Source organism: Culex quinquefasciatus, chromosome 1 (genome assembly GCF_015732765.1).
Source record: "Culex quinquefasciatus strain JHB chromosome 1, VPISU_Cqui_1.0_pri_paternal, whole genome shotgun sequence".
Lineage (NCBI taxonomy): Eukaryota > Metazoa > Arthropoda > Insecta > Diptera > Culicidae > Culex > Culex quinquefasciatus.
Genome location: NC_051861.1, coordinates 114,565,523 through 114,589,501, shown reverse-complemented (window position 1 = coordinate 114,589,501; position 23,979 = coordinate 114,565,523). Strand labels below are relative to the sequence as shown.

The following is a 23,979-nucleotide window of genomic DNA, read 5'->3' as shown; positions in this document are numbered from 1 at the left end:
TAATTTTGAAAATCTGGCAGCACTGCCAAAATATATCTAAAAAAAATGTGAAGAATCAATCAATTTCTGTAACTTTAAAATTTATTTGATAAAATCGGTGATTTCTTCAATTTAAAAAAATGTTTTTTGTTTCTAATTTAGTATTTTCTAATCGAAAACGGTCATTTTTCACTGCCACGCGAGCCTCGGAAGAACCGATCGCTTTTTTCCTCGAGCAGTTCAACCGCAATAATTTTCCGAACCCCAAAACGGAACGCGCATCAGGGATTAACATTTTCCGCCTTTTCCTCTCCGTTTTTCAGCTTCGGGACAAAACATACGTAATATCGCTGGCTGGTTTTCCTTCTTTGCTCTGACCTATTCCGGGGAGGGAAAAATTGGGAAGAAGAACCTCTGGCATTTCCATTTTAATTTATTTAAATCTTTTGACTTGGGACGGCGACGGCGTGCGTGGTGGACGGTTGCTGGCTCTCGCTGATACTTTCAGTTTTATTTTTAATTATAGTTAATCCTAGTGATTTGATGGTGTTTTTTTTTCTCTTCTTGTTTTTGCTTGCCTAGTGCTGAAGACTGCGGCGGCTTGTGGCTTTTGGGGAAACCAACAAGCACGCGTTCGAGTAATTCCGAATTTTATTTAAGACTTTCCTGATTTGTTTTCTTGCAACCAGTTTGATTCGTGCAGACGGGAATTGACCTTTTTATTTTTTTTTTATTTCCCTTCAAACCAAATTGAACTACAACTTTTATTATACTTTTCCAGGATTTAAAAAAAAACATATTTTTTTAAATATCAAAGCGATTTTAGTTTTTATTTTTCTAGGTCAAATGTCGTCATAACTATAAACATATTTTTTTGGTTTTTTTTATTCGCAGTTTGCATCAATGTTAATGGGGTTGCCAGTTATTCAAAGTAAATTACTCATTAAAGATAAATAAGATTACAATTACCTATCCTATATAAACAATAATTCGATTTTAGGAGTCATTAAAAAAAATCACGACGTTAAGATGTTACTTTAACTGAAGTATCGTTAACTTTTAACAGTGTTGTCAGATTTTCAACGTTTTTAATCTCCCCAAAAAAATATTTTTTTTCATTTAAAAAAATAAAATCTTAACTATTATATTCAAAACTCAAGCATTTATGAACATACCGTCAAAAGGGGAAAATTGAAATATTTGTTAAACACAATTATTCGATACTTATTTTTAGTTTGAAAAAAAAATTCCGTCAGTTGACAGTTTTGAAAAAATATTCTTTAAAATCGATGAATTCACTAGAGAAAAACTAAGCAAGTTTCGAAAACAATCAGGAAACTAACTCAAACTGAACTTTTCAAACTCGGGTTCATATTTTTTTAACATTAGATGTCATATAAATATATAAAAATAAACATATAAATAGATTTTCAAAATTTATTTCTCAAACAAAATTTAATCAAATTTAATTCTTAAATATTTAAGGGTTAACTTCAATGACATTTTCCCTTAAAAAAGTTGAACGCCACGTCCATCGTGCAATTTTACGACCCTGACCGAGTTTTTTTTTCGTTCCTCCCTATTTTCAACCCATCAAATTGTCGTTTGCACAGTGTTGATGACTTGCTAGCCTGAGATGATGCACTTTCTTTTTTTCTTCCATTGTTGACAGTCAAGTTAACAAGGAAAAAGAAAAAAAAACAATGTTTTCCTTTCAAAAAAGGCGACCTGTCAACCAGTGTTGGGGCAGTCAATAAACAATTTTGAAACGTGTCAAACGTGATAAAATTGAGCATTTTATGTAACCCAATTTTTTTGGTGAAATAAAAAATGTGACCCAAAAATTTTCGTCAGCAAATTTGGCAACACTGCTCGCGTCAAATATGGATGCGAAAGTTCTAGTAAACAAAAAACAAAGCAAGATGGCAGTACTAAAAGGGCATTAAAATTATGTTTTCGCACACAAATATTTCTTTCTTTGTCGAGTGTGAGTGAGAAGGAGCGAGATAGAACTTGTTTGAAGAGGTTTTTTCCCTTCTCAATTTTTTTGTTATGTTTTTTTTAGCTAGTATCAGCATATCAACAAAACATAAAAGAGGGGCCAGTTTGTTTTTTTGCTGGTGTGGGTGACGGGCATTCATTTTGATATAATATTAAGGCATCAGCACACGCCAAAAAAACTCCGGTGGCAGACCCTATTGCGAAAAAGATGGGGGACATGTATTTATTGTCTGGCAGCGACGAGGGAGTTTTTTTTTATTCTCTTCTCGAGGGACGTCTGTTTTGATAAAATGTGCCAAAAAGTTGGATCGATTCAGCGAGCAGTGTCTTGTAGATTTATTTAAAAGAAATTTACAATAATTGACAAGTTGACAATATTGGCAAATAAAATTTTCTGTCAAATTAATTTTCAAACATTTAAAAAAAACTATAATTTAATTTTTTAAATCCTTGAAGAATACAACATTATTCCCCAAAAAAACAAAAGAAGTATTCTTTATCACATGTGCTTAATTTTTATGTTTTCTTTTTTTTGGGTTTTTTATATGGCAACCATAGAGTGGAGATAAATAATGATTGTCTGATGAAGAACGCAAACAAAAAGCTATTTTTTTCTCAGTTTTGAATTGGGTAAAACGAGCTCTTCATCGATAAAGGCTTGAAAATTTATAGGTTATGAAAAATGTTATATATGGGAAGCAGTTGTGGTGTTTTCAAAGACTGTCAAATTATTTCACCATTCGTCTCTTGGCAGGGTTGCCAGAATGGTTCAGTAACTGTGACTCAAGCAGTGTAGAAAATGAAAAATATTTCATATGAATTATAAATTAGCAGAACAAGTAAACTGAGCAGTTTGAGTAACCTAAGATAAGCCGTGAACAATGCGTTAGCTTCAGCTAAATCCCAACAAAGCCACAAAAATCTCTTCTCAAATTGTGTTCTATCTCAACTCAAACAAATCTTTACTGTACAATCTCGACAAAATGTAAACAAACAGAAAAAAGTCATGATGCCAACACTGTACTCAACCATGCTCAAGTGTTATCTTCAATTCAACTCATTAGACCCAAATTACGTTCTCGCAACACTCTTTCTTTTCTTCCTCAAAATCTGTTCTCGAATAACAATAAAAAACTCTTCCCGACGGTGGCGACGACCAGGAAAGAAAACGGTAGTGCCGTGCCAGGTGACAATATTTACACTTGGATAAGTTGGACTTTTTTTTCTATTTGAGAAGAGCCAGACCACGAAAATGCCTTCAAATATTTGAGTCGCCTCCGGCGACCAGGTCAAACCCTTAGCTCAAAAACGCATTAATTTTTTCAAGTTGTTAAATTGGGTACTAAAGCCCTATGTCAATTTTTATGAACAACGGTAAAAAACACGATAAAAAACCATTTCTGATCACTTTTTTTTCAATTTAACGCAAAAATTTTTTTTGACAAGACAACATTTTTCCGATGGATCAACTATGGTCCCCTTGGAACGAGCTGTCAAGTAGGAGCTTTTCTGTCAAGAAGGACCGCGAGGTTAATTTTTCAAAATTGATTAAAAAATCCATTTTAAACTCTTTGTGCTCGTACAAAGGGTCATTGTACTCAGAAAAATAAGCTTTATCGCTGTAAACAATAATATCAGCAATCTAAGCTTCATTTTAGGACCCAATTTATAGAAATTTCTAAACAAAAAAAATCTGGCATCACTGCGTTAGGCCACCTTCCACCGTCGCTCTCAAACGTCAACATTTTTGGCGGCATGTGGACCGAGTCAAATGTAAACAAAACAAGAAAAAAAAGCGCGAGCGGTGTAATTATTATTGATTGAGGTGAGGTGTCATCGCTCAAAAAACGACTTGATGACTTGATTTTGGTGTTGAAACAATTACCGGAGTAATTAGAAAATGATTTACTGGCGAAAATATTTCAACGAAATTGTGATTGTCATTATAGACAGCACGTGTTTACCAAATTATGAAATTTAGACAGTTTTAAGTCAGCGGACCCTTATTCGTATCGTGCGACTTTGGGAATTGTTATCAAACTGATGTTTTTAGATTGGCAAAACCTGTTAGACTTTTAGGCTATTCTCGCGAAATACCTCATCGATAAGCTCGGTGGTCAACGGTCAATGGTTTTATTGTCAAAACAACGTGACATTGGCAAGATTTGCGTCATTTGATAAATGGTTGACTAATTTTTAAGATATCGTTTATTTAACGACAAAAAAATAACAAAAATTAAACTCTATTTCCAAAAAACACCAAAATGATTTACAACTCTCCAGATGCAGTTGCAGCCCTTCAACTTGGTTCCATATAAATAGAAAGAAGCCAAACTAGACTGGCGCCAGAATGCACACACCCGATGATAAGAACCCTTTTCCCCCCTCCAGCCTGGTAAGGGGGCAAACCTAGACTTGGACACACGTGGCAGCCTCGTAAAATGCACCGGTGAAATGCGACCCAAAACGAATGGTGCGAGGGCAGGTGAAAGTGAGTAGTTGTATGACATTTGATGGCTGGGCGACTAACAAAATATGATTTTTTGAAAATTTTGAATATGTCATATAATTTTAGTTGAAATTATTACACGAATTGTCATGAAATACTGTTTGCCCATTTGGTAACCTTACGCTGTAGAATTTGTAAACAATAAAATGATTCCCAAATCGTCAACTTTTTCCGATTTTAGGAACAGTGTTGTCGATTTTTTAATCAAAAAGGTGAAGATATTATTTTTTTTACAGATTTGACAGCATAGAGTTACCGGATTTGTTTACCTTGTTGTTATTTAAGAAATTAAGGAAGAAATTGCATTAATAATTTAAATATGTCGAAAATGTAAAAAGGACTCTTATGCAAGCATTAGCATTGACAAAATCGATAATCTTTAATTGATAAACCCAGTTTAGTGTAAAATCCATTTTATGATCGATCAATCAACTTCAAAAAAGCTTTAAATTGTTCATTTGATTGACCTTGATATTAGCACGGCGTGACTGAACAAATTTGTTTAAAAAAATATATTTTAAAACTACATTTATAAACTTTGTGACCGTTGACCAAAGAATCTAAAAATGCTGTTCGATTTTTGATGGTTCTATTAAAAAATCTGGAGGTGATTTTTTTTGGGAAATTTTGGGGGTGCACTGCATTTTTTTGCTATGTCTTTATTGCGCAATTCCCACTAACTTGGACTTCGCACTATATTATTGCTATCGATCGCACTATTGCGAGTTGTCAAAGTGCCTTGGGAAATTTAAATTTTCCTCAAAAACGATCAAAGCGAGCCGAAGTTGCTCGCTTGTTTTCACCTGTCAATCGCACTTTTAAAGTGCTAAATGTTTTGTTTGGTGGAAACTGCGACTGGAAATGTAAACAAACAAAACGTGGTTGCCTATAGCTTTTTGAACTCTTGTCATGAAAAGTGCAAGAAAAAAGTGCGGGCTAAATCCAAGTTACAGTGCAAGGATCAATATAGTAAATAATATTTTTTTTTAAATCTCACGATAAGTTAAACCAGAGAATAAACATGAATAATTTTAATCCTGGGGTATATTTTTGAAAGTTTTAAAAACACATTTTTTGAATTTTTAATGTTTTTGAAACTGCCTTGAGTCAGGTGTTATTATAATCACTCAACAGCAAAACATGAAAATTTGTTTATAGGACCTTTTCAATAGTTTAAGTTTCAATTTTAGAGACCGAAAAATTCAAAAACCAATAAAAAAAATATAACTAAATCAGAGGATAACAAATTTTTTATTCGAAATTTGAACTCTAACACAAATTCATAGTTTCAAGCAAATTTCCCTTTACTTGAAAACATTGGGACAAAACGTTAGTACATAAATTAAAATTTTGCTACACTATTTTGAAAACTTCACTTCTTCTCATATACTCACGGTTGAATCGTTTTAAATTTCACAACAAACTGAAATAAATCTAAACTTATGACAAGCCCAAAATCCCCTTTTTCATGTGGGCAACAATTTTAAAAAGGTGCAAACCTTACGCTACCAGATAAAATCAACAAACAAACGAACAGTGATGGTTAAATAGTTAAAAATAAAAAGAGATCATTATTCTATGCGTATTTGACCTGTCTAGTTGTTTTGCAATAATAAGTTTCCAACATTTTTAAGCATTGACGATTTTTTTGTACATCGGAATTTCATGAAAATTCGCAATTTCGCAATTTTCAGTGTAAGAACGGGCCTTGACCGATCTTATGCACTAGGTTCCCGACGAACACGCACTGCCCTTACACCTACATCTCACCCTTGCTCTGAGTCAGTACGAGCAACACGCTAGAACACGCTTTGAGTGTTCGTGCCAGGCATGCACACCTTCTTTTCCGGTTACGCATTTTAACTCGGCCGGGGGTGGTACATTACGTAGGGTTTGATGTAAGTATAAGCGCCTAACCATTTAAAGTGTGCCTAACAACTTTCATTAAAGCAAAGACTGTTTTATTTTTAGTTTGAATTCAAAAACTAATTGTTATTTACTGTGTATTGTTTTCTCCTGAAATCTTTCCTAGTGTTGAGTCGTGTTTATATGTTGGTATTTCTTTTGTCGCGGTGTTTTGTTACAATTTTTAGTCCTAAGCATTTTATAAAAGTTTTTCAAAAGTACAATAGTAATATTTGTGTTAATTCTTTGATCATTCCAAAAATTGAGTAAGGGCTCGAACCTCATTTGGTTGAAGAAAAGGGTGAAGATTGAAAACAATGGACAGTGAAAGAAATATACTATGTAAAGAATCAATAGTAAAAGAAAGATAGTAATTTATTAAGTAGATAATGAAATTAACAATAGTTAATAACAAGAGGTAACAATGTGGTTAAGGTGTTAAGTGCAATTTATAGGGCAGATGAAAAATTATTCAAATAGATAAATAAAGATAAACAAAATTGACACCGCTGCCAAATTAAGGAAAAACTGACTGTTTGTTACAGCAGCATCAATTGGTAAAATAGAGTGGAAAAGCGTTGAGAAATAAGAGAATCAAATGAGTAAAATCGAAATCAAATGGAGTAAACAGAAGTTAACAGAAGCCGCGTTAGAAAATCAGTATAAATCAGTCAAAATAAACAGAAGATAGGTGGTAGATGAAATAGAATGAAGAGAAACCCCGTTGTGCGATGTTTCAGGTATATCCACAGCAGTTGACTCAACATACTGCGAATCAAAACAATACCGTCTACAATCACAAATTACATCCCTTTCCCACATTGTCGCGCCCCTTTCTTTTAGCCGTCTCGAGTCTGACCCGCGGTGGTCAAAGGTTTACGAGCCGTTTCCACAGGCCACCAGCTAGGTCATCATGAAAACCAAGCCAACGTGGAGGTAAGAAAATAGGACACTTGCAAGGAACCAGAGCTATACTGTCTTGATCAAGAAATGATCTAACAGGACTACGGACGTAGTCAGTGACGCTCCTTCCAGGATGTTCCTCGCCTGAGCGTCAACTGAAGAGGTATCATCAGAATCATTCGCACTTGGCCTGCACATCGGAATTTCATGAAAATTCAAAATATTTTAAAACGAGCCCAAACATACCGAATAAAATTATCAAATCAGAAAAATGCATTGTAGACTGTTTTCAGTTGATTGGATTTCTTTTTTCATAAAAAAATGTTTTTTGAAAAAAAAAAATGTTTTTACTCACTGATTTTTCGGACCAATTTTGAAGGAGGGGCAACATAAACTTTGAAAAATATTTGCAATGGCATAATTTTAACATTCAAACAAATAACTGACAACATAACAAAATAACTGATTTGCATTTTTCTTTTGTAATGTCTAGGGTCAGTGAATTTTCACTATTTTGCGTACTGCAGCATGAAATTCGTGAAATTTGACGATTTTTGTGAAATTCAGTGGAATTTATAAATTATCTCAAATAATTTTTTTGAGACAACAACATGTTAAATAAATATTTCATCTATAAAGACTTTTTTAGAACCATTTAAAAATTAGTTAGTAAAACAAACATCAACATAAAATTGTGACAACATTTACTGAGAAGTGAATGTTGAAAATACATAGATCAAGTTAACAGAAATCACTCAGAGTAAAAAAATACTCTCGAAATCATCAAGTTTACACAAGATAATCATTTAATTCCCGTTATTCTCATACTAAAAAGATTTAATTTAACAAATGTTGGCTTTTTCGCCCAAAACTTGTTATAATTTGTTCAGTCAGTTTATTGTGATAAATATTTGAAAGATTGCACAGATTTTTGTTTTAAGTAGATTGATTGTTTTTCTGAGCCCTGTTTAATTTTCACGATATTTGATTATTTGGGAAAAATACCACATTTTTTTTGTTTTCTGATCTAATTTTGAATAAAATTTTGAGGATTAAATTATTTTTGCCTATTGATTTTTAATTTATTTTTGTGATGAGATGAAAATCTAAAAACATATTTTTAACTGGGCAAAATGTCGATTCAAATTATCTTACTCAGCTGGACAAGATTGTTACATTTTGCTTTGAAAATCAATAAAATGTAAAAGATAAAATAAATGCATATCAGCGAAACTGTTTTAGCTGTATTAGTCGAATATTAAAAAAGGAGTTCAATAAATGAGAATATGCATGCCCTACATTTCGTTTCAAAATATAACTTTTTTTGAAATTCAAATTTAGTGAAGATTTGTATAGGGGAAGGTGGGGCAAGACGACCATATGGGGCAAGAGGAACAATCGCTTGTACGGCCGTAATTATTACAATTTTGATTATTTCCAGTATGAGAAATTGTTGCTAGCAATGCAATTAGCTGATTCTACTACCACATAACCGCCAAAACGACGTAAACGCCACGGGGCATAAGATTTAATGAAGTTTTTTCAAAACCTTTGTATTCTTATAATATTTGGAAAGTACAAAACAAGGCTTAGGGTTCATTTTAAGGCTCATTTTATCAAAATGCTATTTTTCCTAGATCAGTAGTGTCCCTACCAATGACATGCACCTATTACAAAGTATGATTTAACTTTTGGTTATTTTTGTTGAGAGCTTTTAAAAAATCTTGTTCAGGTGGGGCAAGTGTACCATATGGATTTTTAGTAAGGAAAAAAATACGAATTGCTGCAACAACATATTTTATTGGGAAATAAATACATGCAAGTACTTAAAAACTGATAAACAATCGTGAAAAAAAAATTTCTGTACAAAATATAGTGATATTATGAAAATTTACTATTTATCATCTAAGTTATATTTTTTTTTTCGTAAAAACGATAAAATTTTTAGTAAAATTTTATTATTTAATCTAAAAATTAAAGAAACGTTTCAAATACATTCTAATCTGATGTATCTAAGTGATAACAGTTCAATTGTTATCAAATTAACATGATGTTTCATGCATTGTTTCTCTTGCCCCAACGGGTTGTTCGTCTTGCCCCACTAGTTGAGTAGAACGTACGGAAAATCAAAAATTTTAAAATCAATTTTTTGCATAAAAAACAGGATTTTTTTTAAACTTGTTCTAACAAAGTCTTAGTCAAGACCTAGAATAATATGATTATAATAAAATCCTACAGATTTTTAAACTTTTTAATGGGTTATAATGAGCATTTCCTTAGCTTGTTACACTTGCCACACTTTCCCCTAGTTTATTGAAGAATAATATCTAGTGAAACATAAACAGTACTCTCTGTGATTTAAACAAACGTTTTTCAGTGTTATTTTAACATTTTTCACGCTCCGCGAAATTTCCGTGAAATTTGGTGTTTTGAAATTATGGTCCCCGTGAAATTTGCTAGTTTTGAGCGTGAAAAATCACTAAACCTAAATACACAGAATACTTCCGTTCCAAATTATGTCAATTATGAAAAGGATATTTTATGTGTGAAGTAAAAGTTTGGTTTTACACATTTTTTTCTGAAATTCCTTAGAAATTTGATGCTTATAAAAAAATTAGAACTGAATTGTTGATAATAAAGCGTTCAGCATAGCTTTTCAAATGCTTTATCAATCCAACAATAAGCATTAAAGGAAGTACGCAGATGGCAATTTAAATCCTTTTAGAACCCAAAACAGCTTCTTGGATGTGCCCTTTTTTTTGTTTTGCTTTCTCCTGTATTTAAGCCGGTAATCTTTGGTTTGTTAGCAGTAAGATTGTTAGGCAGTTTAGATTTTACTGAAATTTTTAGTTCATTGATTTTGTAATTTTGACAAATGATTGACTGAAATTTCAGTAAACGGTCGTCAAAACAACTTTAATTTCAGCATAAGAAATATCAGTTTGTTTTTGGTAAAAAAAACAGTAACATTCTTTTGTCAATTTGACAGATCACCTGCTGAAGATTCAGCAATTGTTACTAATTGTTCAGTTATCATGATTTAATTGTTATGGCATTTTATGTCAAACCTGTAAAACAAATCTACTGGCATCGAGGCATTTGTTTTTCATATGTTTATAACCTTTGTCGTTTAAGATCATTATAAAGTATTTCGAAATCAAACATCAAATTGATTTTCACTCGGCAGCATCCAAACAGTAAAGGTAAGAACAAGATTGTCCGTCAGGCCTGAACGCAAACGCAAAATTTTGCGCCTGTCATCATAGCCTGCCAGCCATCGACCATTGAACAAAGCAACCCCTGCAGATCGTTCGACTGACAGTTGATGGAAGAATCGAACTGGCACAGCGTTCTGCGGTCACCACTGTGTCGAACGGACAATCTTGTTCTTAGCTTAAGTCATAAGTGACACTTAAATTTGACAGATTTACTGTTTACTGATTTTTTTTTCAGCAATGATTTTGTTTTATTGTCGAATTTCAGCAAAAGTGATGAAAACTGAATCGCATTCAGTTATTTATATTGCGGCAATGGCATTTCAATTTTTTTTTGTGAAGGGAAGCTGACATCAAATAAAAAGGGGTTCAAATTTGTAAGACGATTCGTTTTTTTTATGTCATCCATGCTCACCTCAAAGAATCGTCCTACCAGCTTGGACAAAACCGCAAACAGCGCTCAATCTGTAGCACCGTTCTTCACCTTAATTTTTAATACAGGCAACTTTTCTCCACCGAAAGCACCGCTAATAAACCAACCGAAGAGAGATTTCGCAGTGTCACACCACTTGTCACAACACACTCCTCCTTGTAACACACACACACTTCCGGTCACTAATCACACCTCAAAACTCAAATCCTAGCCTTCTTTCAAGTGTTAATAACGGTTTCGCCTTTCTTTAATCCACCTCATCTAAGAACCGCAAAACAAACATCACTCGTCGTTCTTCACTTCTTCACACCAGAGGCAGAAATTAACAGAAAAAAAGCAGTCGAAACAAAGTTGCTCTAGCGATGTTTTGAAAAATTCTTAATCACTTAAGCCCGGTTCACGGTGTGGCCCGGCGCGTTGCGTTCTCACTTTCTTGACCGCGCGCGCGACTGCTGCTGCTGCTTCCGTTTTGGTTTCCACACCCGAAAATCCGGGATTTAGTGCCGTGAAGCTCACAGTCACACACTCACGCCGTTAGTTTCTCTCTTCCGGCCACGTTCCCGCTGACCGTCCGCCACGATCCCGGACGCGTCTACCGTCGACTGCTCTTCATCAAACTTTATTGCGCTAAATCCTTAATACCGAAAAGTTAATTCTCCTAAAAACTTATTATTATTTGCCCTGAGGGGTCTTAGGCTGGCCGCGCCGCGTCGCGCCGATTCCGGGATTCCGAGCAAGGGATTTAGTGTTCTTAAGGAGAAGAGCAGCAAAAGCGCTTGTACACCGACACCGAAAGCCGTTCCGTAGCCAAGTGCCAGCTCGAGAGCTCCGACTTGTCAGTGGAAGGCCCCGCTGGTGTTGTTTTGCTCTGTGCAGCGACAGCTGGCCCGGGCGCCAGAACGGGACGGCACCGCCCCGACTCTGCCGAGTGCTGTCCCGCTTGCGCACCCTCTTCTCTCGCCGTTCCTCTTATCGCTGCGCCTACTGCGATTCCGCACTCGGTGTGTGTGTGTGTGCGAGAGGTTAGGGCGACCACTCCGTTCACAAGAGCCGTCGGAACATTAGCTTCCGGCCAACAACACCAGATTCCGACAACAACCCCGATTTAAGGCCTAGGAAGATCCCCCATAGTGTTTGCTCCGGGTAGTGCATTCATCATCTCTCTCCGCGTTTGACGTCCCCCTCGCTGGGCCGTCCCTCTCGCGTGTACCGTTATCGTTCCTTCCCTCTCTGCGCACGCACACTACCGTTAGTGGAGCTCTGGCTCTCTCGCGTACCGTGTTTGAAGAAAGAGCTCGCTCGCGCGAGAGAGGCATTGTGTAAACACTCCGTAGCACTTGGCAAAGAAGAAGTTTTACACACAAAATTGAGCGGCGGCGATGATGGTGAAGGTGAGTGATTTTGCAGTTTGGACTGAAGCTGTTTGGTGAACGCCGCGGTGTTTGATTTTTGGAATTCAACAGGTTTTTGCTGGTTAGAAACTGTTGTCACAGAGTGTGAATGATACTTTTGTGGTGAAATTAGGATTTAGCTTCAATTGATGTTAATTAAAACTTACATAAATTGATAAAAAGTGCACACAAATATATTTTTACTCGATTTTTAAGATGAAGCCGTCAATCAGTTTAAAATAAGTCTGTCCAACACTCTTTTGTGCTATGTATATAATTTGGATTGACAAATATCTTCACCAAAATATATAGGAATAGGAGAATCGTCACCAAAAAGTATCATGACCTTGAGGATGCTATTCTTATCAACTTGTAAATCTGGAGTTTTTTTTAAAGGTGCAATAAACCAAATTTTCAGTTTTTGCTTTTTGGGTGTTTTTGAAACCGCCTTATAAAACACCCAAAAAGCAAAAACTAAAAATTTGGTTTATTGTACCTTTTCAAAAAAAACTCCAGAAATGCATTTTTTTTTTTGAAAATATTAACAGCGAAGCAAAATTGATATTTATGAAGGAATAATCATGTCCTTGAGGTCATGTTTTATTGTCCCTTAAACAAATTCAAATAAGTGATTTGCAGGAAATCATGATAATCAAACACAGTTAGGTCGTTGCAACTATATTTCAAAGTTACTGAGGCTCCCTCATTTAAAAATTACAGAGAGCAAAAACAATCATTAAAAAAAACTTTCAAAACAAAATGAACTGCAATCGATTAAAAACAAATTAAAATATTTTTTCTTCGACGATTACCATTTTTAATCATGTTTGAGATCATTAAAAATATTTTTAATATTAAAAAATAAGTTAAATTTTGATGTATAATTGCAAAACAACTGTCCTGGTGTACAATACGTTTCGAAATCATTAATTATTTTGATTTTAATGTCAGTTCGTTTTGAACTGAATAACGTCATGATTCGAATTCCCGGACGCTTCGAAATCCGGACACTTCAACTTTCTTTATCAATTATTTGGATATAAGTTCGCATTATGAATGTCAAAACTGTGTTATTTGATGAATTCTAACATAAACTTTCATTTAAAGTTTGTTTGGACGCTGTAGTTAATGCCAACACAATTAAATTAAATAAAAATATGAGTTTACCAAAAATGCGAAACATTTCAACGGAAATATTTCATAGGCGTCCGAAGCACCGGGAAGGCAAAGCAGAAATTTATGTTTTTGATTTTCTTAAATTCTAGCCATTTTTTATATAAACTATCGATTATTTTGATGTTAACAGCTTATTTGAGACCTGAAGAATGCCATTCACTAACATTTCAGTCTAAATTTGTGCGATTCATAAGCAAAATCGAGTGTCCGGAATTCGAAGCAAAAGTGTCCGGATTTCGAATCAGCTTTTAACAGTGTCCGGGATTCGAAGCACAACAAGTCATTTTAGTTTTAAAATTCTGATGAAAAATTGTTAGAAAAGGCATATTTTGCATGCAGTCTCCTAAAACTGACTGTTTATACTAAATCCTGATGATATTTCTTCATTTCCAACTTATTTCATGATTTTTTGCCAGCTATAACAAAAATAATATGGTACTAAGTGTCCGGATTTCGAATCATGACGCTACTTGGTCGATGCAAATATCTTCAAAAATAAATAAATAATAATAATTTCAAAGAAAAAAACCATTAGAAAATGCATTATACACCCGTACCGTTGTGACAATAACATTAAATATTGTACAGTTAAATACTTTATGAATGAAAGCCCCTGCAAAGAATATATTTTTTGAAGCTGAGAAAATGCATTTCTTTAATTGTTAAAGGCATTTTTAAGTGTTAATTTAATTTTGCATCTTGAAATGATTTTTGAAATTCTTTTTGATTTTTTTTCCAAAAATCACAATTAGAAAAAATATCACCAAAACCATAAATTGCACCATCCTAAACTCTAGTGCAATAAAAAAAAATACCAACAAATTTGCAAACAAAAAATACTAAATTATAATTATTGAAAAAACAACAATGGCAATCAAAAGTTGCATTAGACAGTTTCAAATGCAATGCTAGATTTTGTCAAGTCTCAGTTAACTTTTTTTTCCTTTGAAACCCTACTTGATTCATTGATTCATTCGGTTTAATTACAAAATAAATAACTTTTCGTAAATATCGATATTTTGAAGCGATGTAATTCATTTTTACTGTAAATTAGGGATTGTTTCATCAAATTTGACCTTCCAAACGCACTAGAACGGCAAAATTTTAAAACAACAATGTTTGCCAATTTGATCGTTTTACCCCCAATTTCCCCTGTAGAACAAAAGAAAAGTTCATCCGCGGTCTGTCAGCAGCGCGCTGTTTTGTTTGCTGAATCAACATTTGGAAATGTCCAACGTTGAAGGAAATCGCTCAAATTTGTCGCCGGCACATTTCAATAAGAACATTAATATCCAAAAGAGCTTAAATTGGTAGGCACGGCGGTGAGATTATGATTTAAAACTAAATTTTTCGCATTTATTTCTCAAAATTTTCAGTTTAAAAACAACGCCATAAATAAAGTATAATTTTTTGGGTCAAGGTATTTACCAATTTTCATACATTTAAAGAAAATCAAATTTCAAGCTCAACCTTTAACTTTATGAATAAAAAAATATAACAAAATGTTTTACACATTATTACAGTTATGCTACTACCGGAAATTTGCAAAATAACGGTAAATTATCTTTAAAAAATATTTTTTTAAACTGTTATGTCTTTTTCCGATCTGTGGTCTAAACATTTTAAATTGGCAAAAAATCTAAAACTGTCCCATTTAATCAATAATACAAATATAAAAATTGTACAATTTATTTTAAAAAGTGAAAATATTTTCTTAGACATTATTTTAAGACATTTTTTTGCCTCCTAATTTTTGGGGCGTTTTTGAAGAGGAAAGGACAAAAACTTGAAATAAAATTGCAATGGCCTTAAGCATTTATCATTATTATTTGTTCAATTCGGACCAAACCGAAAGTTTTGCTGGAAAAATGTAGTTTTAATAAATAATATATTTGTCAACTATTTCTTGTAAAAAAGTATCCCATCAAGAACAAATTGAGATGGAAAACAAGTGTTTTCTGTTTTTGTAGTTTTTGATTAAGACTTAGTTTTCTTGGTAATAATATGGTGATAAAAAGTCATTCTCATAGATTTAAATTCAAATCATATTTTATAAAATTTAATACAGCGCATTGGCCCTTTTAAACTTATTTTTTCAAAGTAAAATAGAGTTGTCTAAGCCCGATCTCACGCACACTATCACGCCATTTGTCTTGCTGGCCGGTATAAAATTTAACCTCAACATTTTTCGTGTACGTACTGGCAAAACATGCGCACGTAGATAACTCTATGACTCTTTATACGACAGCAAAGGATTTCCAAGGAGACCAGAGTTGATCCATTGAAATTGCTGTCGTGTTAGTTTTTTTTTTTGCATTAAAATGAAAAAAAATGATCAGAATTGTTTTTAATCGTTTTTTTATTCCGTTGTGCATAAAAATTGGCATAGAGCTTAAGAAAACGAAGTTGACTTTATAGCTGTCGGCCACCATTGCTAGTACCAACCACTATTGTCTTCCTTTTTATCTACAAGGACTTCGCCGCCCTGGGCTCCTAAGTGTATGAAAGTATGGCACGGAGCGACGGCGCCGAATACCCATATTTACACAAAGAGTTTTAGAGCGCCCGCCGCGGGATTCGAACCGGTGACCTCTGGATTGTGAGTCCAGTGCGCGGTCCGATTGATCCACACGGGCGGGACATAGGGCTTAAGAACCCTATTCTATACCCTACACACACAAAATTATTTCCGAATCTTACATAATTTTGCACGTCATTAAACATTCAAATTTAAATGCAATTTTATGTAAATTTGCAACAAATTATATGTAAAACATGATTTTATGTGTGATTCAACCGTTTATGTCGAATCTCAAGTTTACATCAACTGCGTTTACATGCGATTCATTTTTTCCGTGTCGAGTAAATTCACATGTTTTTCTGTGTACACCATAGTTGATCCGTCGTTAAATGTTTTCCTGACAATATTGTACGATCAGTTCCTAGTTGGACTCGGTCATTGCAAACGACTGGCGACTCAACGACCGACAAAATAGGCGGCGGGCCAGATGCGGGCATAAAAATGTCAAAAAAAAAACTCTTCCCCCCTCACTTCGTCACACCATCAGCTTTAGCTTTGTTGACAAACAAACGGAGCACGCGGTCGCATGATGGCGGCATCGAGCCAGAATTTTCGACCGAATTAAAAAAAATGCGAGTGTGTTTTTACCGCTGTACATAAAAAATACATTGGGCTTTAAGATTATTTATATGTTGTTTTGCCGCTCTCGAATGACGCAAAAAAATCATTTTTTTTTTCAAGTGATATTTTTACGTTTTGTGATCTCAAATTCATATCGAGAATTAAAAAACTGAAAATTAAAAAAAATGATTCCAACACTTCATTATTGATTGCCCAAGAGTTGCCCATACAGTCTGTAGACATGGGTATTTTTTAAAAGTCAGACTCGGAATCGTTAAAAAATTCCAAAGCACTAAACAAAAACAAAATAAATTCATTTTGAAGGAGAGAAACACTGAAATACTTACAAAAGAATATTCGCCAATTTGGCCATTTTCAATTCGAGCCTGTAAGTCGTAACATTAAGTGAATGCGAAATGAGTTTTATTCGAATTAGCGATTCCGATCTATACAGAGTAATTTTTGGTGTAAAATCGCATGCACATCACCTATATGAACAAAAACACGTAATATTGTATGAGAAAACGTGTACACAAAAAGCATGTACGGTTTTGTGTACACAGGTGTACACGTTTTCATGCGTATTACATGCTATTGCTCACAAAGGTAACGTGCATGCTTTTGCATGCGATTTTACCATCGTTTTTATTTTTGCTTTGTAGTGCCACGTTTCATAACAGAAAGATCTGTTAAACTATCGTTACCTCATTGAAGTTGTTTTGAGAGTTCGAGAGAGATATTCTCCATCGTATTTCACCTCGTTTCACATTTGTCGTTGGTATAAGTTCGCTAGAATGCAATGTCGCGGTACCTCCATCGTCGGTAATAGGCCCGAAAACTCTGTTATTAACAAAAAATGTCCAATCATAATCTTATCACACCAAAAACCCCCCAAAACAAACGCGTCCTTTGATCACCACCAAAAAAAACGAGAGCGCGAGAGGTGTTGCCCCGTCCGCCATAAATCCCTATCATTGCGTTTAAATCACAAATGCTCAATAAACCGATTGATTGTTGATGGGGGCTTGCAATTTCTAATCGCACGCTAAACGAAAAAATGGCGGCGACGAAAAAAAACTTCAAACGAGTGCCGCTACGCGGCCATCCGTCATTCGAAGCAGGCTGCGAGTCTGTGATGTGTCGCGGCGGAAGGCCCATAAATCAATCAGGTTGTTGCCATACTTGGACCTGGTGATAGCGAACGTCAGTTCGCGGATGTAGCGGTCACCGCTTCGCTGCACTGGAAAGGTTTTGCTCGCTCTTGATTTTGACAGCTGTGAGCGGTTTGTTTACGTTTTAGGGTTGGATCTTTTCGTGGGGGTTCAACAAACCGTCTTCAAACCTAATCCAACCGATCTGACCTACTGTTCCAAATCCGCTCGAACCCAAACCGAATCAGGCCAAGGTCTACTAGGATGCCGTCCCACCTCCCCCCTCAAAACGTCAACGTCTCGCTGCAACATTAGTTCCATCTGGTGCATGATTATCATTTTTCCTCTCCGATGTCAAGCCGGCCGGAGGTACAATAAAATAAAAACGATGACAAACCGCCCGGGTCCAGACTGCAGGTCTGGTCCTCCTTTTCCGTCAGCGTGGTCATCGTGGTCTCGTCGTCGTCTCCCCGTAATTATGAGCTTACGGACACCCCATGCCCATGCCGGGAGATTATATCGTCTTCTGGCCCGGCGACGCTGACGCCGACTTTAGATCCCGGGGATTTCGACGGGATTTCCGTAAGTCCCCTTCTCCGTCTCACTCTCCGCCGGGCCGGTTGGCAGTTCGATCGTCGTCGTCGTCGTCGCCCTTCGAAAAAGTAGTAGTAATGGAGACACGGTTCTTTTTTTTTGCGTCCGCGGACGACCCCGTCCGCGCCGTCGTCCGGAATCTGGGCTTGGGTCGATGGTCGTCCGCTCGTGCACCAGAAGGAAAGGTAGTCATCAGTCGAGTGTCGTCGACGTCAGACGGAACCGTGCGGTGGTGCACCTGGAAGATGTTTTGGACGGCGGTTTGGAGGACCGAGTGCGCCGGAAAGTGGTCCTGAAGAGGGAAGACGGTTCCGGTCGAGCCGTAAAAATTTGCAAACATGCGGTGAAATCGTAAAACAAACCTCGGCGAAACAGTGGCCAAGTGTGAGTGAAACAGTCGCGCAGAGTTGACAGATGCGTGCTTGATCAACTGCGCTAAGCTTTCAATTGTGTAAAAGTACACTCTAAAACAATAAAAGCGGGAATAACGACCGGGGGAACTGTCAACTTGCCGAATTCCGAGGGAGGAAGGGGACTCATAACCACACCTATTTGTCAACGTTAAGAGCACTTCTCTTCCCCGGGGTCGATGAGGAAAGGACCAAGAAAACGACGAGCAAAAAATCGTTAAGAAGCGCGCCGGCAGTTTATTATTTTTATATGCTTTATGAACTTCGTCTCGAATGCGGTGTAAATTTTAAATATTGACCCGAGAGTGAGAGTGACAGCTTGCGAAGATTCTCCCGACCTTTCAATGTGTGCGCTCGGGGCGGAGCCCCGACATTCTCGAGTGAAAAATTGAGCAAACCCGACTAACCGTGTCACAGGACCAACTCCACGAGCAACCAAATTTGACAGTGTACACGCCAAGCAGGCCACATCGTCGAACAGCCACGCCTACTCCTCTCGGCGCAGAGAGAATCGACAATAACATGGCGTCATTAGCGCTCTTCTGCTTGTTTCTCTCTCCTTCTCTCACCAACACGCACACACATCGAAATCCGCTCCACGAGATTTTAGAATCGCTCGCTCTCTCTCTCTCAGAAGTTCTGAACTCTCGACACCTGCGGTCGCCAACTTGGATCCGTTTTTACGACGAGACGGTGGACATTTGCTTACACGGTAAATCCGAAACGAGCCAGTTTCGCCGTTTTTATTATTTTACGAGCGACCATAACCTCAAACTCGAAGTGGTGCCACGTGGACGGACGTGGCCGCCACGTGGGACACAAGTATCCCCATAATCGTAACTTTCAATTAGGCCGTAAACCGCAAAGGTTCCGAGCGAGGGACGACGACATCAAGATGAATCTGTCTCGAGATGGCAGAGGGGGGATCCCCCCGTTAAGGACTACCCTGTAGACGCAAGAGGATGTGTGGCCGGAATTAGAATGTATGACTTGGTGAAGGAGCGGTCCATAAATTGGAAGGGAATGGTTCCCCGGAGGATGCGCTCCCGGGTTGCCAAGGCAAGAGGAACGTTAAAAAAAAGGTAAACAATAGCTCCGTAACGTGGAAAGTTACCGTATGAGAGGACTGTACTTACCTTTTCTCGAGTGCTGTTTAAAGAATGGCCACTGGGGGTGTTAAATACTGGCGCCTGGAGTGGTTGTTTTGAACTCTCTTTTGAAGTGGGATCTTACAGGTTCCATGATTGTGGCGACACATCTGGTCTTAGTTGAAATGGTTGGTAAATTGAGGTTTGTTTACATGGCAGAAATACCACTTACACAGTGAATTTGTTGATTACAATCGAACCGTTAGCTCCGTAGTGATAGTTCAATAGTGGGAATCTGCGTTTGTAAACAAGCAGGCTATCTTTTTTGCTCAAGTGACAGCTCACGTCAAGTAAGAGGGGGATAGACTGCTTGTTTACAAACGCAGATTCGCCCTATTGAACTGTTACTACGGAGCTGTCAGAAACACGGAATTACGCTATGTCCGTATTCATCTAGTAATTCGATCATAATATCTCGGATTAGTTTTCAAAAAGCCGTAAGAGCCATTGGTATACAAAGTCCTTTTTGCATCTGTATTCGACCTACTTACGAAAAACCAATATCAAAAATGCTCTAGATTGTTCATCTACACGCCCTTCAAGTGCCCTTAAAACTTAAAATTAAAGAAATTTTATGTTTGAGAAAAACGAAAATTTGGCTTTTACGGCTTTTTGAAAACTCGCCCGAGATATTTACCTTTATGACATTTGGACCGGTGTGGCCATTCAATTTGATATAACTCGAACATGAATAAATCCTCTTCAGAGTATCGCCACAGCCGTCATGATTTTGTGATGAAAACAACCCAGTTAACTCAATCCGAATTCTGAAACGGAATCTAATTAGAATCGTATACGAATTCCGTTTCAAACGCAACAACCGGTTCCGTGTTCGAACCGGTTGTTGCGTTTGAAACGGAATTTGTATACGATTCTAATTAGATTCCATTTCAGAATTCGGATTGATTTGACTGGGAAAGAGCTGTCACCGTCCCTGCGAAATATGTTGGCTTGACATCGGGTGGCCAGACTAAAAAAAAACAGCTATAAATCGCATGTTTAACAACTTAAGCAAAACCAAGTAAATGGGTTAGTATGTATTTAATAACAATTTTCGGGTTGGTTTTCAAAAGGTCCTAAGCGCAAATTGTAAACAAAGCCGATTCAAACAAGATTTAGCTACAAAGTAGATTTAAAAAATAGCGATAAAACCAGCAAACGTTGTTTAAATAATATCGCTGATAATTTTCTATCCATTTATGAACATTGAAGGCATAATCAATCAAACAAAAAAACCCCACAACCCAGTAGCAAACATGACAAATCATTTCCAAACGATGAATGAATGACTGACAACCTCCATATGGGTAAAATTTACGCAAGAGGTAGCGAAAAGGATTCTGCCATTGAATTGATGATGATGATGACTAAAAAGGTTGCAAACTTTAACGGTGATGAAATGTGAAATCTGTTTTTTTTTTTCAGCCAAATGTTGCGAACTGGCATCACGCAGCGTGACTGATTGACGTTTGTTTGAAGTCGCACTTTTTCGCTATCCTTAAATTTTGAATATTTACACAAAAGATAATTTATCAAACATGGAATCAAAACACTGATATGACAAAATTTGTTGTAACATATCTGTCAAATGAAGTTAGTTAAATTTGTAAAAAAAACAAATTTTGAGAATCAATTGGAATACTTTTCTGCTTGAATATTACAACAATCGCTTCTTACGTCACTTACAAACCCCTGCAACACCAACAAAAATAACCGTAATAAATGTAAACAAATTAAAAAATGCTGTCAATTTTTCCCCACATAATTTATGGCTCGGCAAACGCCTCTATCCGCCTTTTTCGCCGAGGTTCGGAAGCTACCTTCCGACTAATTTTCTGCGGGCAGTGAGCCCACAAAAGAAAAACGGAAACCTAACCAACAAAAAAAGTGAGATGAGCCCATAACTTCCCCGACAGTGATGATAAATTATGCCCCGACGACCCTCTCGCACCCTTCGCGCTGTCGTTTTGCCGAAATATTGTAAACAAACACACACATCTCCGGACAGAGAGGCGCGCGAGCGCGTACAGTGACAGTGCAAATCTGTCACAGAGAAACTGACAAAAGGGCCTTTGTTTTGCTTTGTTGACTGGCGCTTCCAGAGGGGTCCTATTTTGGGCACTATATTTGCTCAAAACGTGCCTATTATTGTCACATGAGTCCAAACATAAATAAAAGTGTCACGCCCGTGGTTTCCCAAAACGTTGCAAAGCGGTAAAAGGAGAAGATTTTTATTTGTTTGTTTTGGTTTCGGTAGTTTGAACGGAAGTAAACGAACTTCTGGGTGGTGGTAATTTATATGTGAGTGTCCTGCCCTTTGGCGAGATTACTGGTTTAGAAAGGAACTGTTTCCGTTGGAGTGCATTAATCACTGCAATAAAGTTGGGCAAAAAGAAATAGTATTTCAGATTTACCTTATGATATTTAACTTTCAAGCTACAATAAAACTATGATGGTATGACATAGACTGCTGTTAAACAAACGAGTGTGAATCTCACACACACTACAAAACGTATAAAAAGTTGCAGTTCGTCACTTCTTAGTTTGACTTTATGAAACCAATTAATAATTAAATAATTTAATAATTAAATAATTAAATAATTTAATAATTTAATAATTAAATAATTAAATAATTAAATAATTAAATAATTAAATAATTAAATAATTAAATAATTAAATAATTAAATAATTAAATAATTAAATAATTAAATAATTAAATAATTAAATAATTAAATAATTAAATAATTAAATAATTAAATAATTAAATAATTAAATAATTAAATAATTAAATAATTAAATAATTAAATAATTAAATAATTAAATAATTAAATAATTAAATAATTAAATAATTAAATAATTAAATAATTAAATAATTAAATAATTAAATAATTAAATAATTAAATTATTAAATAATTAAATAATTAAATAATTAAATAATTAAATAATTAAATAATTAAATAATTAAATAATTAAATAATTAAATAATTAAAAAATTAAATAATTCAATAATTAAATAATTAAATAATTAAATAATTAAATAATTAAATAATTAAAAAATTAAATAATTAAATAATTAAATAATTAAATAATTAAATAATTAAATAATTAAATAATTAAATAATTAAATAATTAAATAATTAAATAATTAAATAATTAAATAATTAAATAATTAAATAATTAAATAATTAAATAATTAAATAATTAAATAATTAAATAATTAAATAATTAAATAATTAAATAATTAAATAATTAAATAATTAAATAATTAAATAATTAAATAATTAAATAATTAAATAATGAAATAATTAAATAATTAAATAATTAAATAATTAAATAATTAAATAATTAAATAATTAAATAATTAAATAATTAAATAATTAAATAATTAAATAATTAAATAATTAAAAAATTAAATAATTCAATAATAAAATAATTAAATAATTAAATAATTAAATAATTAAATAATTAAATAATTAAATAATTAAATAATTAAATAATTAAATAATTAAATAATTAAATAATTAAATAATTAAATAATTAAATAATTAAATAATTAAATAAATAAATAATTAAATAATTAAATAATTAAATAATTAAATAATTAAATAATTAAATAATTAAATAATTAAATAATTAAATAATTAAATAATTAAATAATTAAATAATTAAATAATTAAATAATTAAATAATTAAATAATTAAATAATTAAATAATTAAATAATTAAATAATTAAATAATTAAATAATTAAATAATTAAATAATTAAATAATTAAATAATTAAATAATTAAATAATTAAATAATTAAATAATTTAATAATTAAATAATTAAATAATAAAATAATTAAATAATTAAATAATTAAATAATTAAATAATTAAATAATTAAATAATTTAATAATTAAATAATTAAATAATTAAATAATTAAATAATTAAATAATTAAATAATTAAATAATTAAATAATTAAATATTTAAATATTTAAATAATTAAATAATTAAATAATATAATAATTAAATAATATAA

The 23,979-nt window shown here is 34.3% G+C and overlaps 2 protein-coding genes across 4 annotated transcripts in view; one reads left to right on the top strand and one right to left on the bottom strand.

Annotated features, from left to right (window-relative positions):
* Positions 1-11,901, bottom strand: part of LOC6045262 (pituitary homeobox homolog Ptx1) — a 59,428-nt gene extending 47,527 nt beyond the window's left edge. Inside the window, exon 1 of the mRNA XM_038266774.1 lies at positions 10,928-11,901. The gene's annotated coding sequence lies outside the window, so the exon portion shown is untranslated. The remainder of the gene's footprint in view (positions 1-10,927) is intronic.
* A 6,708-nt stretch (positions 11,902-18,609) lies between these two features.
* Positions 18,610-23,979, top strand: part of LOC6053042 (cytochrome P450 4c3) — a 53,506-nt gene continuing 48,136 nt past the window's right edge. Inside the window, exons 1-2 of one of the 3 annotated variants that reach the window (XM_038249208.1) lie at positions 18,610-18,783; positions 19,661-19,891. The gene's annotated coding sequence lies outside the window, so the exon portion shown is untranslated. Of the gene's footprint in view, positions 19,892-23,979 lie in introns of all 3 variants that reach the window. The other 2 variants (XM_038249207.1, XM_038249206.1) reach the window with 2 other exon arrangements.